We start from the raw sequence: 12029 nt of genomic DNA, 5'->3' as shown, positions 1-12029 counted from the left end.
CAATCCTAGCACTTGGGAGGCTGAGACAGGAGGATGGCTTTGAGTTCAAGGCCTGCCTATTCTACATAGGGACTTTAAGCCAGCCTGAACTACATAATGATATCTTGTCTTGAAATGCCAAGAGAGGGGCCAGAGATATGGCTCAGGGGTGTAAGCACCTGCCTGGTAAGCACAAGGTCCTGAGTTCAATCCCCAGTACTGCAAAAAAAAAAAAAAAAAGAAAGAAAAAGAAAAAGAAAAAGCAGAGAGGAAAGAGACTTATCTCTTGGGGACAACTGTCTACTTTTACTTGGGTGATTCAAATTCTAAGTTGAGGGCTGATGGGGGAGGAGACAACATGGACCAAAGTAGTAAGGAATAAAGTAGAAATAAGAAGGATTTTACCAAGAATGGTGGCGCACAGCTGTGATCCCAGAACTCATGAAGGCTGAGGCAGGAGGACAGAAAGTTCAAACCCAGCCTGGGCAATTTAGAGATTCAACAAGACTCAGAATAAGGTATCTCAGTGCAAAGGCCTCAGGTTCAATTATTACAGCTAGATTAGGGTTAGGTGCAAATATAGGCAGTCTGACAGGGTAGGCTTCAGGGGAGTCAGTGCGGAAGGTAAGAACACATTACAGCTGGGGCTGGAGGTGCATCTGAAGAAGATTAAAGTCAAATACCAGATTGACAAACTTCCCTAAGGGATAAATGGAAGCTTGAGATTATTGGCATCACCCTTTCGAGATTTCCTGTATAATAAACCATTATTAGAGGTAGGTGGCTGTCGTCTCTCACTCACTAAGACAAAACTAAGATGAGGGCTGCGGATATGTCTCAGTGGCACAAGTGCCTGCCTGGCAAGTATAAGGTCCTAAATTCAATTCCTGGTACAAGAAAAAGACTAGATTATCAACTAAGGTTAATGATGTCACCCTGTACATTTCATATGTGATCTGCTTTACACGGGATCAAATAAATAACTTTAAAACAACAAAAATGAAAGAAATAAACGGCTCTATTTGTAATCGTATTGATCATAGTTTTGACTCACATTGTACCCACCATGTGATCTTGCTCTATAAAAGCTCCTTTGAGAAGTGGGCTCGTTCACAGCTCATTTGGGACCACTTCTTCCTGTCAAGAGCTATTCCTGTATCCTATGTCTTTTCCCAAATAAATTCTCCTACTCTTAGGCTCTCTTGCTTCTCAGAACTCATTCTTTTGCTTCAGGGAACAAGAACTTAGTGTATTGAACAACTAGCAGGTTGGGAGATACATGTATTTCCCCAATATCATTTGGAGATCCTAAATCACAATCATGTTAAAAAAAAAAAAAAAAAAAGAACCAAGCATGGTGGCAGGCTGCTAAGGCAGGAGGATCTCCTCAAATTTGGGTCCAGTCTGGGGTGCACAGTGAGTTCAAGGCCAGCCCAAACTCTATAAGGAGACCTTGTCTCAAAAAAAAAAAGACAGCCAGGTGTCTTGGTGCACGCCTGTAATCCCAGCACTTGGAAGACTAAGAAGGCAGGAGAAACAATGTGCATTCGAGGGCAACCTGGACTACATAGTGTGTCAAGATCAGGTAAATTGTATGAGATCCTGTCTCAAAATATGGGGTGGGAGAAAAACCAAAATGATCTTCAGAAACTTTTTTGTGGTTTGTTTTTGCTATGTTGGGCATAGCAGTGAGGGTTTCACATACAATGGCAAGCACTACATCACTGACCTGCATCCTCTGGTTAGGGACATTGTTTTTTTAACTTTGTCTTTTGAGGGGAGGGATACTGGGAAGTGGACTTAGGACTCTGCACTTGCCAGGCAAGTGCTGTGCCGCTGAACTGTATCCCTAGCCTGATATTTTCTTTCTTATCAAAAAAAGTCTTGCAAGTTTTGGTAAATTACAGTGTCAGCAGAAAGGAGTTAGATTAAGTTTGAGGAAATCTGCTTTTTGTTAGGCAGGAGTCATTTGGATGAGAGGATTAGATAGAGTTCCCTTTTGGTAGTGTTTCTAGCTAGCTACGGCTAGTTGAAGAAATATCTTCCTGCCCCTCAGTGCTTTGCCCGAGAATTATTACAAATCTTGTTAAAAATTCAAAGGCCTGCCTGGCAAGTGCAGGATCCTGAGTTCAATCCCTGGTACTACCAAATAAATAAATAAATAAATAAATAAATAAATAAATAAATAAATAAATAAAGGTCTGAGCCAGGTATGGTGTCTCATAAACAAAACAAACAAAATTTCAAGGTTGGATTGTGTGCGTAGTTTTGTTTTTGCTTTGTAGTGGTATTATTTTGGACAGGCAAGGTGGTAGGTAGCCTTCTAGCTCCAGCCACTACAAGGCGGACTGAGTCAGGAGGATCCTTTGAGCCCAGGAGTTTGGGTCGCTGACAGCAAGACCTCACCTCTTTAAAAAAAATAATAGTGGGGCCAGGGAGATGGCTCAGTGGAATAAGCGCTTTCCTGGCAAGTGCAAGGACCTGAGTTCAATCCCTGGTTCTGCCAAAAAAAAAAAAGAAAAGAAAAAGAGAAAAAGAAAAAAAATAGTAGTTTAGAGACTGGGTGTGGTGGTGCGCGCCTGTAATCTCAGCTCTTGGGAGGCTGTAAATGGGCGGATCACTGCAAGTCTGATCTAGTAGTAAGATCCTGAACACTCTGCATACCCTTCCCTAAAAAAAAAAAAAAAAAAAAAGTAGTTTAAGGCCAGGCATGGTAGTGCAGGCCTGTAATCCCAGCACTCAAGTCTGAGGCACAAGGATCACTGCACGTAGAAGACCAGCCTGGGCTACATATTGAACTCAAGGCCAGCCTGAGCTGCATAGTGAGACTCTGTCTCAAAAAGACAAAAACTAAAATAATAAAGAACAACACTTCAGATTTAGTATTGGTTGCAGTGGTAATTTTTTATTTTATTTTATTTTGTTTTATTTATTTATTTTTTGGTACTGTGGGTCACACTCAAGATCTTGTGCTTGCCAGGCAGGGTTATGCCTCTGAGCTATCTCCCTATGTAGTGGAGTGCTGATAAACTCCAAGGGAGAGATGCTGCCCCACCCCTTTGTGTCCCGCCACACTTAAGGCCCTGCCAGGCTAGGGGATTTAGCCCTCTTCTCTCTAGGTCTGAGAAGCCATAGAGAGGCTTCACTTCCCAGGGCTCCCCCAATGCCTGCTCACCCCACTGCTGCCACCAACACCACCCCCAGCCTCAATCCTGCTGCCGGCAAGGGATCTTCCCTCATGAAATACTGCTGCTCCTTGCAGTTTGAGCTACCAGGGTCTTTGCTTCCTCCCACATCTACTTCCCAGAAGCTGCTTGAAGTCATAGATTCCTGGCCCAGAGCCCTGCAGAGACTCAGACACATGGAAGGCACTCAGTTCATACTTGCTGAATTACATCCAGGTCTTTGTGCTTTTGAAATCCGGTCCGAGGGCCAGCAAGATGATAGCTCAGTGGGCTAAGCGCCTGCTTAGACAAACACAGGGACGGGGTTCAATTCTGCGCCACCCCCCCCCCAGGGCATGCTGAGCTGGCAACCGAGTCTGGGCATGGTGGTGCGAGGGAGGCTGAAAACAGAAGAATCACTACAAGTCCAAGCTGCGTAGTGAGACCCTGTACCAAATACATTTAAATAAATAAACAAATACATAAATGAAATAGTGTGCATGTCTGTGGGCAGGAGGATCGCTGCAGTTCAAGGCCAGCCTGGGTTACATAGTGAATTCAAGGCCAGCATGTCTCAGAAAATAATAATAATTAAACATAAATCTCAACAGTTACAGTTCATTTTGTTTGTGCAGCACACTATAAACATTGAGTGCTACTTGGTAATTTAGTTTGAACAACACTGTTATTGGAATTTCCTGGCTACACCAAAAGGCTATTCGGTAGCTCCTTCTACAAGTAGCTCGCCAATTAAATGGGTTCTGGGTGGCTTCCCTTTCCTTCTGGAGTTGGATTCCAGGTTCATCTCCTCTCACACAAAGAATTGAAGGAAATAATCAGAAAGCAGTGGCAAAATTTACTTGAAAAAGTAAGACCAAAGAGAGAGAGAAACTAGCCCTAGAAAGCCAGGCATGGTGACCTATACCTGTAACCCATCACTCACGAGGCTGAGGATCCTTGCGAGTTTGAGACTTGCCTGGGCTATAAAGTGAGCTCAAGTCCAGCCTGAACTGTATACAGATTTTAAAAATCTCAAAAAAGGGGCTGGGGAGATGGCTCAGTAAAATAAGCGCTTGCCTGGTGAGCACAGGGTCCTGAGTCCAATCCCCAGTACTGAAAAAAAAGAAAAATCTCAAAAATATTTTTTAAAAATTCCTGAATTAGGGGCTGAGGAAATAGCTCAGTAGAATAAGTTCTTGCCTGGCAAGTGCAAGGGCCTGAGTTCAATCCCCAATTTGGCCAAAAAAAATACTGAATTAAAATTATCTATGATAAAGCCATAAATCTTTTATGTATTATACAGTGAAAAATTTTAAATAATAACTTTATTGAGGTATATTTCATACACCATACTACTTCTTTATTTACTGTCTTTTTGAGACAGGTTTCCCTTCTGTATGCCTCAGCCTTCCCAGTGCTGGGATCACGGGTGTGCAGCACCACACCCAGCAGTTCATCCTTGAGCTGGACATGGTGCCACTGGCCTATAGTTCCAGCACTCTGGGAGAGTGAGGCAGAAGAATTCCAAGTTTCAGCTCAGGCTGGACAATTTAGCAACTTAGTAAGACCCTCTGTCAAAATAAAAGAGCTCTGGGGAGCCAGGTCAAGGCAAAGGCCACGAGTTCAATTCTCAGTACTGCGAACAAACAAAGTGTACCCCTAGGCTGAGGACATGCTTTAGGGATAGAGCTTATGAGTCCAATATGGAGGCCCAGGATTCAACCCCCAGTACTCACAAGAACAAAGTGAAGAACACAGAGAAAAAGAGAAGGAGAATAAGGGGGAGAGAGAGAGAGAAAGAGAAAGAGAGACAGAGATAGAGACAAAGACAGAGAAAATGATCCCAGCAAGGGCACATGCCTGAGATCCTATAATATCATTACTCTAGGAGGCTGAGGCAGGGGGATTCAAGTTCAAACCCAATTTGGGCAATATAGCAATTTGGGGAGGCCTTGTCTCAAAATTAAAATAAATAAAAATGGCTGAGGAGTTAGCTCACTGGGAATGCCCAGAGTTCAATCACCAGTTCCAGAAAGAAAGGAAGAGAGAAGAAAAAAGGAAGTGGAGGTACATGCCTATAATTCCAGCCCTTGAGAGGCTGAGATAGGAGGATCACTATGAATTCAAGGCAAGCCTAAACTCCATAGCCAAAAACCCTGTCTCAAAAACAAACAAACAAAAAATGAACAAAAGAAAAAGGGCCTGCAAGATAGCTCAGCAGACTAAGCACCTACTTAGGCAAGCACAGGGACTGGGGTTTGATGCCCGGCACCACAGGGTGCACCACAGGATTTGATCTCCCCACCACATGCCATGCCCGTCTCACCCCAGGGCATGCTGACAGGTGCTGAGCCAGCCACCAAAACCAGGCATGGTGGCACACACCTGTAATCCCAGAAGCTGAAAACAGGAGGATCACCACAAGTCTAAGCTGCTTAGTGAGACCCTGAAACAACCAAACACATTTAAAAGTAAATAATAGGGTTGGAGAGATGGCTCAGTGGTCTAAAGCACCTACTTGAAACAAGCTTGGCAATGCACAGGGACCGTGGTTCAATCCCCCAGCACCACATGCCAGCCAGCCCCGCCCCCTGGTGGGCTGAGCTGGCCACACACACACACACACACACACAAATAAATAAATAAATGTTTAAAAAAAAAAAGGAAAGGTCCTGAGTTTGATCCCTGGTACCACCAAAAGGAAAAAAAAAAAAAAAAGTAAATAATAAAATAAAAATAAAATTATTTCTTAAAAAAGTCATAATAAAATGAGTTAGGCTCTTTAACCCAGTTACTCAACATGTAGGTTTTTGCTGGACATGGGCGTGGTGGCGCATGTCTGTAATCCCAGGACTGGAGAGGCTGAGGCAGGAGGATCACCAGGCTAGGTTACCTGGTAAGTTGGAGGTCAGTCTGAACTACATATTGAGACCTTGTCTCAAAAAAAAAAAAAAAAAAAAAAAAAAGAATTAATTATTTTGAAACTCAAGAGGGGCTGCAACCCATGTTGCCTGAGGAAGCTCAAAGTCCTAGTTCGCTGGGCATTCTCCACGCTTAGCAGTGTGACTGATCACCCATTTCTGTCTCAGGTGCTTCCCCTAGTCCACTGGCTTACTTATAAATGATTTCCTATGCTACTACCCTCCCTTATGCCCCCACATATTAGGCATAACATGCAATACTTGTCTTTCTTAGTCTGACTTAGCTCCCTCAATGTATTGATCACTAGCTCCACCCAACTTCCTGCAAATGACAACATCCTCTCTTCTCCTCTCCCCTCTTCTTCTCTCTTCTTCTTTCTTTACGGCTGAATTAGAATCCACTATGGACCTAGGGGTATAGCTCAGTGGCACAGTTCCCACCTGTCAAGCTCAAAGTCCTAAGCTTGATTCCCAATACCAAAAAGAAAAAAAAAAATCCATTGTGGTCACCAGACACGGTGATGCACACCTATAACCCCAGCACTTGGGATGCCGAGGCAGAAGGATCACCTCAAGTTTGAACCTGCACTACAGAGTGAGACCCTTTCTCAGAAAAAGAAAAAAAATCTATTGCAACATTTTGTTTTTCTTTTTTCTTTTTTTGTACCAGGAATCAAACTCATTACCTCACACTTGCTGAGCCGATGCTGGGCTGCAGAGCTACATCCCAGTTCCACAAAATTTTATTTATCCATTCATCTGCTGATGAACACCCAGGCTGGTTCCATGTCTTGGTTATTGTGAATTGTGTAGCAATACACACAGCACCTCTACAGCATGCAAATTTTAACTCCTTCAGCTACCATATATACTCAGAAGTGGGGTAGCTGGATCAAATGGTAGTTCTGTTTAGTTTTGAGGAATCTTCTTACTGATTTTCACAGTGGCTATAATAATTTATATTTCCTACCAGCCATATAGTAGAGTTCCCACCTAGTCAGGGTACACCTGTAATCACAGCACTCAGAAGGGTGAGACAGGAGAATTTCTGTGAGTTCATAGACTATCCTGGGATACAAAGTAAGTTTTAAGACCAGCCTGAAACTGGGTGTGGTGGTGGATACCTGTAATCCCAGTGCTGGGGAGGCTGAGACAGGAGGATCACTAGGAGTCCAAGCTGCATAGTAAGATCCTATACCAAATGAATAAACAAAACAAAATTTCTTTAAAAAAAAAAAAGGCACATGGTAAACAGTTCCATGCCAAAAGGAAGGAATGAGGGACATAAAGGAAAGGGAGGACAGCCATACCTAAACCCTGCAAGGCAAACAGTAAATCCTGCAGTCCCTTGTCCAGCATCTGGGGAAATCTGTGGAGAGATGTGAGCTCCAAAGAGCTAGGGCAGCCCCACCCATGCCTTCCCTCTTAGGTCAGCTTTGCTCACTCCTTGCAGTTTTCCTCAGATCCTTCACCTTCCTGGCTAGTCCAATGTCCGGGGTCTCAACAGCCCCTTTGGCTTCACAGTCACAGCTTCGCATACTGCCCTCTCAGGAATATACTCCTTGACCTCCTAGGCTTTTTTCTGACACGTGTGTGCAAGCCTCTCTGACCTCCGTAAAACCAGGCCCGCATGGATGATGTCGAGGTCTGCGGCCAGCTTGAGCAGTAGCCCAGTCCTTTTCCATCTTGCTAGAGGTGACAGAGGCCCCTGAGGGCCCTAGGATATCAATTCCCTAGGTGACCTTTCTTCAACAGAGTGCCTGGGGCCATCTTCTCAGAGCAAAGATTTTCATGTCTGTAATTTTTGGATCCTCATGCCCTTGAGATATCCTTTGTGTTGCCCAGATCTAAAGTGTGGCTTTTTTGTTTCATTTTGTTTTCTGAGACAGGACCTCATTGTGCAGTTCAGGCTGGTACTGGATTCACTATATAACTCATGGCAATCCTCCTGCCTCAGCCTCTGAGTGCTGAGATTATAGGCATGGGTGGCTATGCCTGACTCTGGGCTTTTTTTTTTGAGTCTCCCTGTGTTTTCTGTACTTTTAGGGAAGAGTCTACAGGGTGTTCAGGGTCTCACTACTAAATCAGACTGGTAGTGATTCTCCTGTTTACCACTTCCCAAATGCTGGGATTACAGGTGGGTCCAGTCTCCATCACAGTCTCAGTGACCCTGGGGGCGGGCCCAGCATGGCAGGCCCAGGGATTGAACCCCCAGCCCCTGTGCCTGTTTGCAGGCGCTTTAATCTGCTGAGGTATTTGGCTAGCCTTTCCCTGTGTAGTTTCGAATGGCCTGGAACTTACTGTGTAGCTCAGGATGGCCTTCAATTGGAAGCAATCCTCCTGCCTCAGACTCCTTAGTGCTGGAATTGTAGCCAGAGGCCACCATACCTAGTTTTTTGGCTTTTTAAAAAATCTTTTATTTTGGCTCCTTTTTAATGCTAATCTTTTTAGCAGCCAAGCTCTCTGCTCCATCTTTACAGGCTCCAACTTTACTGAATTTTCCCTTTGGCCAAACCCAGAAAACTTCAAAATTCTGCAGCCATGGCTTTTTGGGTTTTGCTCTTGATTCTCAAGCAAAACCTGGCTAAAAGCCCCCAACCTTAGCCACATCACCACTTCAACATTTGACTGGTTTGAAATGTCTTCTGCCAGATTAGTCAACAGTCCATAATCTCAGACTCCTGAGACATCTATGGACAGGAGTGTAACATACAGGGAAGGGAGTGAAAACGAGCAGATACCATCAGGCTTGTGTAAAGGCAACATGGCATGGAATTTATTGTGCCTGGGTAGAGGCAGAGTGTGTGATAGGACCCTCTGCCCAACAGTGTGGAGAGTGTTCTTTTATAGGGATGGAGAGAAGGCAGGGGACATTAGGCCAGGAAGACCCCAATAAACCTCTGTGGTTACAGTTCTCTGGAAAGTTTGTGTCTCAGTTGTCAGGGTTCTTGAAGAGTCCCATGTAAATTCTTGGTTGTCTCCAGATGTTCCCAGGACCTACAGAATTCCTTGTCTCATCTTATCTCCTTTCCTGTGCTTCCTCAGCCTCGGGCCTGAGCTGAATTTCCTGCAGAGAGCAGCACATTGGCTGGGTGCTGGGAGAGTTGGGTTGGATGGGGAATCTCACAAGGAGAAAATGTAGATAAATTCTCTACCAGAGCATGACACACAAGGCCTGGAGTCCAACTGGAGTCCTTTTTCCCAGGTGAAACCTCCCAGGCCTGGTCTTTACTGTCTGCCTTTTTATCAGCATTCTGCTCTTCTGAGTTCTGACCAGAATCTCCCATCACATTCAGCACACGTGCCAGGGTGTGGTGGTGCACACCTGTAATCCCAGCACCCAGGAGGCGAAGACAGGAGGATCCCTGGGCTACATAGAGAGTTCAAGGCCAGCCCCGACTGCATAGTGAGACCCTGTCTCAGTTACTTTTTATTTCTTACTAGGACAAAATACCCTACACCCAAAATTAAGGAAGGAAAGGTTTATTTAGCTCATAGTTTGTGGTGGTTTCAGTCTATGCTCCACTGGCTCCCAGGCAGAGTGACACAGGCAGAGAGCAGTGGTAAACAGCAAGTAGCAAAGGGAAAGGCAGCAGCTGAGGCTTCTAGCCAGCCTCTCTCCCCTCCTTATATTATAAACAAGCTACCCTGGGGCTGGGGGTGTAGAACTCACACAATGTCCATGCCCTTGCCCTTGCACAGGATGAGGATGTTTACAAATTTAAGAATCCTGGGTCTCTGCTGAGTCACTTAATTAAACTTCTAAACTTCTTAAGTTGATACAGTGTATCAACCAGTGCAATCCACCCCTTGTCAACTTGGCAACCAGACATTTCCTTAAACCAATTTCCAGTCACATAGACATGCTTATTCACATTTTATAACTTAAACATTGTATTACTTTAGAACCATGACATTTTGCCCCTGGAGCCCACCCCCAAAGACTCACGCTCATCTCTTTGCACAAAAGGCATTTCAGTCCATCTCTAAGAGTTGCCACAGTCCTAACAGTTTCAGCAATGCTGAAAAGTCCAAGTCACAAATCTCTAAGATCTAAGGCAAACTGTTAGCTGTGAGCCCCTCCACAAATGAAAAGTTAAACACTCCCAACATTCAAAGGCACAAGATAAACATTACCATTTCAAAAGGTAAACACAGCAAGATACAAACCACTGGGACCAAAACAAGTCCAAAATCCAGAAGGGCAAATATCAAGTCGTGCAGTTCCATGTGGAACATCTGAAGCAACCTGTAATGAGTTGTGAGCTTCAAAAGCCTTACATGGCCCCACCCCTATGGCACTTATGCTCGTAGCTCCTGTGGCTTTTCCCTGGCTCTGGCTTTGTAACCTCCTTGCAGCTTTTCTCAGGCAATATAGGTTCCTGGCTTTTTCAAACTTCTGGACTTTCCACTGAATAGGTTTCTCATACACAGCTTCACACACTGCCCTCTCAGGGGCACATTGCCTGGCTTCCCAGGCCTTCCAAAATCTAGGTGGAGGCATTCTTAATCTCAGAACTTGTGCATTCTGAATGCACCTAAAACCAACACCACGTGGATTTGCTGCCAGCTGGAGCAGTAGCCAGGCTTTCTTCTCTCTTGACTGTAGGGGTTGAGTGCCTAGATTGCTGAGCACTCTGAACATGATTCCAAGGAACAAATTCTCTACGCCATTGCTATTCTGGAACCTTGTGTGGCCGTTGACCCCATTCTGGAACATGGGGCTCTGCACCTTTCTCCTCAAAGCCAAGTTCCTCATCATTGAAATTCTGAGGCTGCAAAGGGCAAGAGCATGCCACCTCCTGTGATGCCCTCAGGACATCTATTCCTCCAGTGCAGTGGAGATCTCAGCTCTATCTCTGCAACCTACAACCTTCCTGGAGCTTCCTTTCTAGCTATACTCACAACATTTTAAACCGTCCTGCTGGGCTCTTTGCTCTTGACTCTCAACATATATCTGACTAAATGCCCCCAACAATAGCCATGCCACTGGTTCAACATTCAACTGTGTTGAGATTTTCTTTGTCAGATTAACTAGTCCACTGTGCTTAATCTCAGTCTCAGGCAAAGTCTCTGGACAGGAGCAAAATGCCAATAAACTTTCTGCTAAGCCATAACACAAATCATCTGGAGTCTAACAAGCAATACCGTCCTTCCCAGCAGAAACCTCCCCAGCCTGGTTTTTATAGGTAGGATTTCAATCAGCATTTTGGTCTTCTGAGCTCTGAATATCCCATATAGAAGATCAGAGAGCATTCCAGCTCTTTGCTAGTAGGTGACATCTCCAAACCTTTCCTATCTCTTACCATAAGCCAGGCCCAAAGGCTCCTGAATGACATGGTCAGGTAGTTACAGCAACAACCCCCTTTTGTCTGGTACCAAATTCTGTCTCAGTTACTTTTTACTCCTTGCTGGGACAAAATACCCAACACCCAAAATTAAGGAAGGAAAGGTTTAGTCAGTTAACCATTTGTGGAGGTTTCAGTCTATGCTAGGCTAGCTCCCAGGCAGAGTGGCACACGGCAGAGAGCAGCAGTAAACAGCACATAGCAAAGGGAATGGCAGCAGCTGTGGCTTCTAGCCAGCCTCTCTCCCCTCCTTATATTATAAACAAGCTACCCTGGGGCTGGGGGTGTTGACTCACACAATGTCCTTGTCCTCCTCTTGCACAGGATGAAGATATTTACAAACTAAAAATCCTGGGTCTCTGTTGAGTCACTTAATTAAACTTCTAAACTTCTCAAGTTGAAACAATGTGTTAATCAGTACAGACCTTGTATCCAAAAAACAATAATAATTAAAATCTCAGCCTACAGCATTCTAGTGCTGGTATTGCCCAACTCCTCCTGTGAACCAGTTCAAAGGCTTGTGAACTACATGGTCAGGCAGTGTCACAGTAATAATCTTCTCTCTCTCTCTTTTTATTTTTTATTTTATTTATGTGTGTGTGTGTGTGGCCAGCTCA

The sequence above is a fragment of the Octodon degus genome, unplaced genomic scaffold (genome assembly GCF_000260255.1).
Source record: "Octodon degus isolate 3935 unplaced genomic scaffold, OctDeg1.0 scaffold00076, whole genome shotgun sequence".
NCBI classification, from domain to species: Eukaryota; Metazoa; Chordata; class Mammalia; order Rodentia; family Octodontidae; genus Octodon; species Octodon degus.
This window is presented reverse-complemented; position numbering follows the sequence as displayed.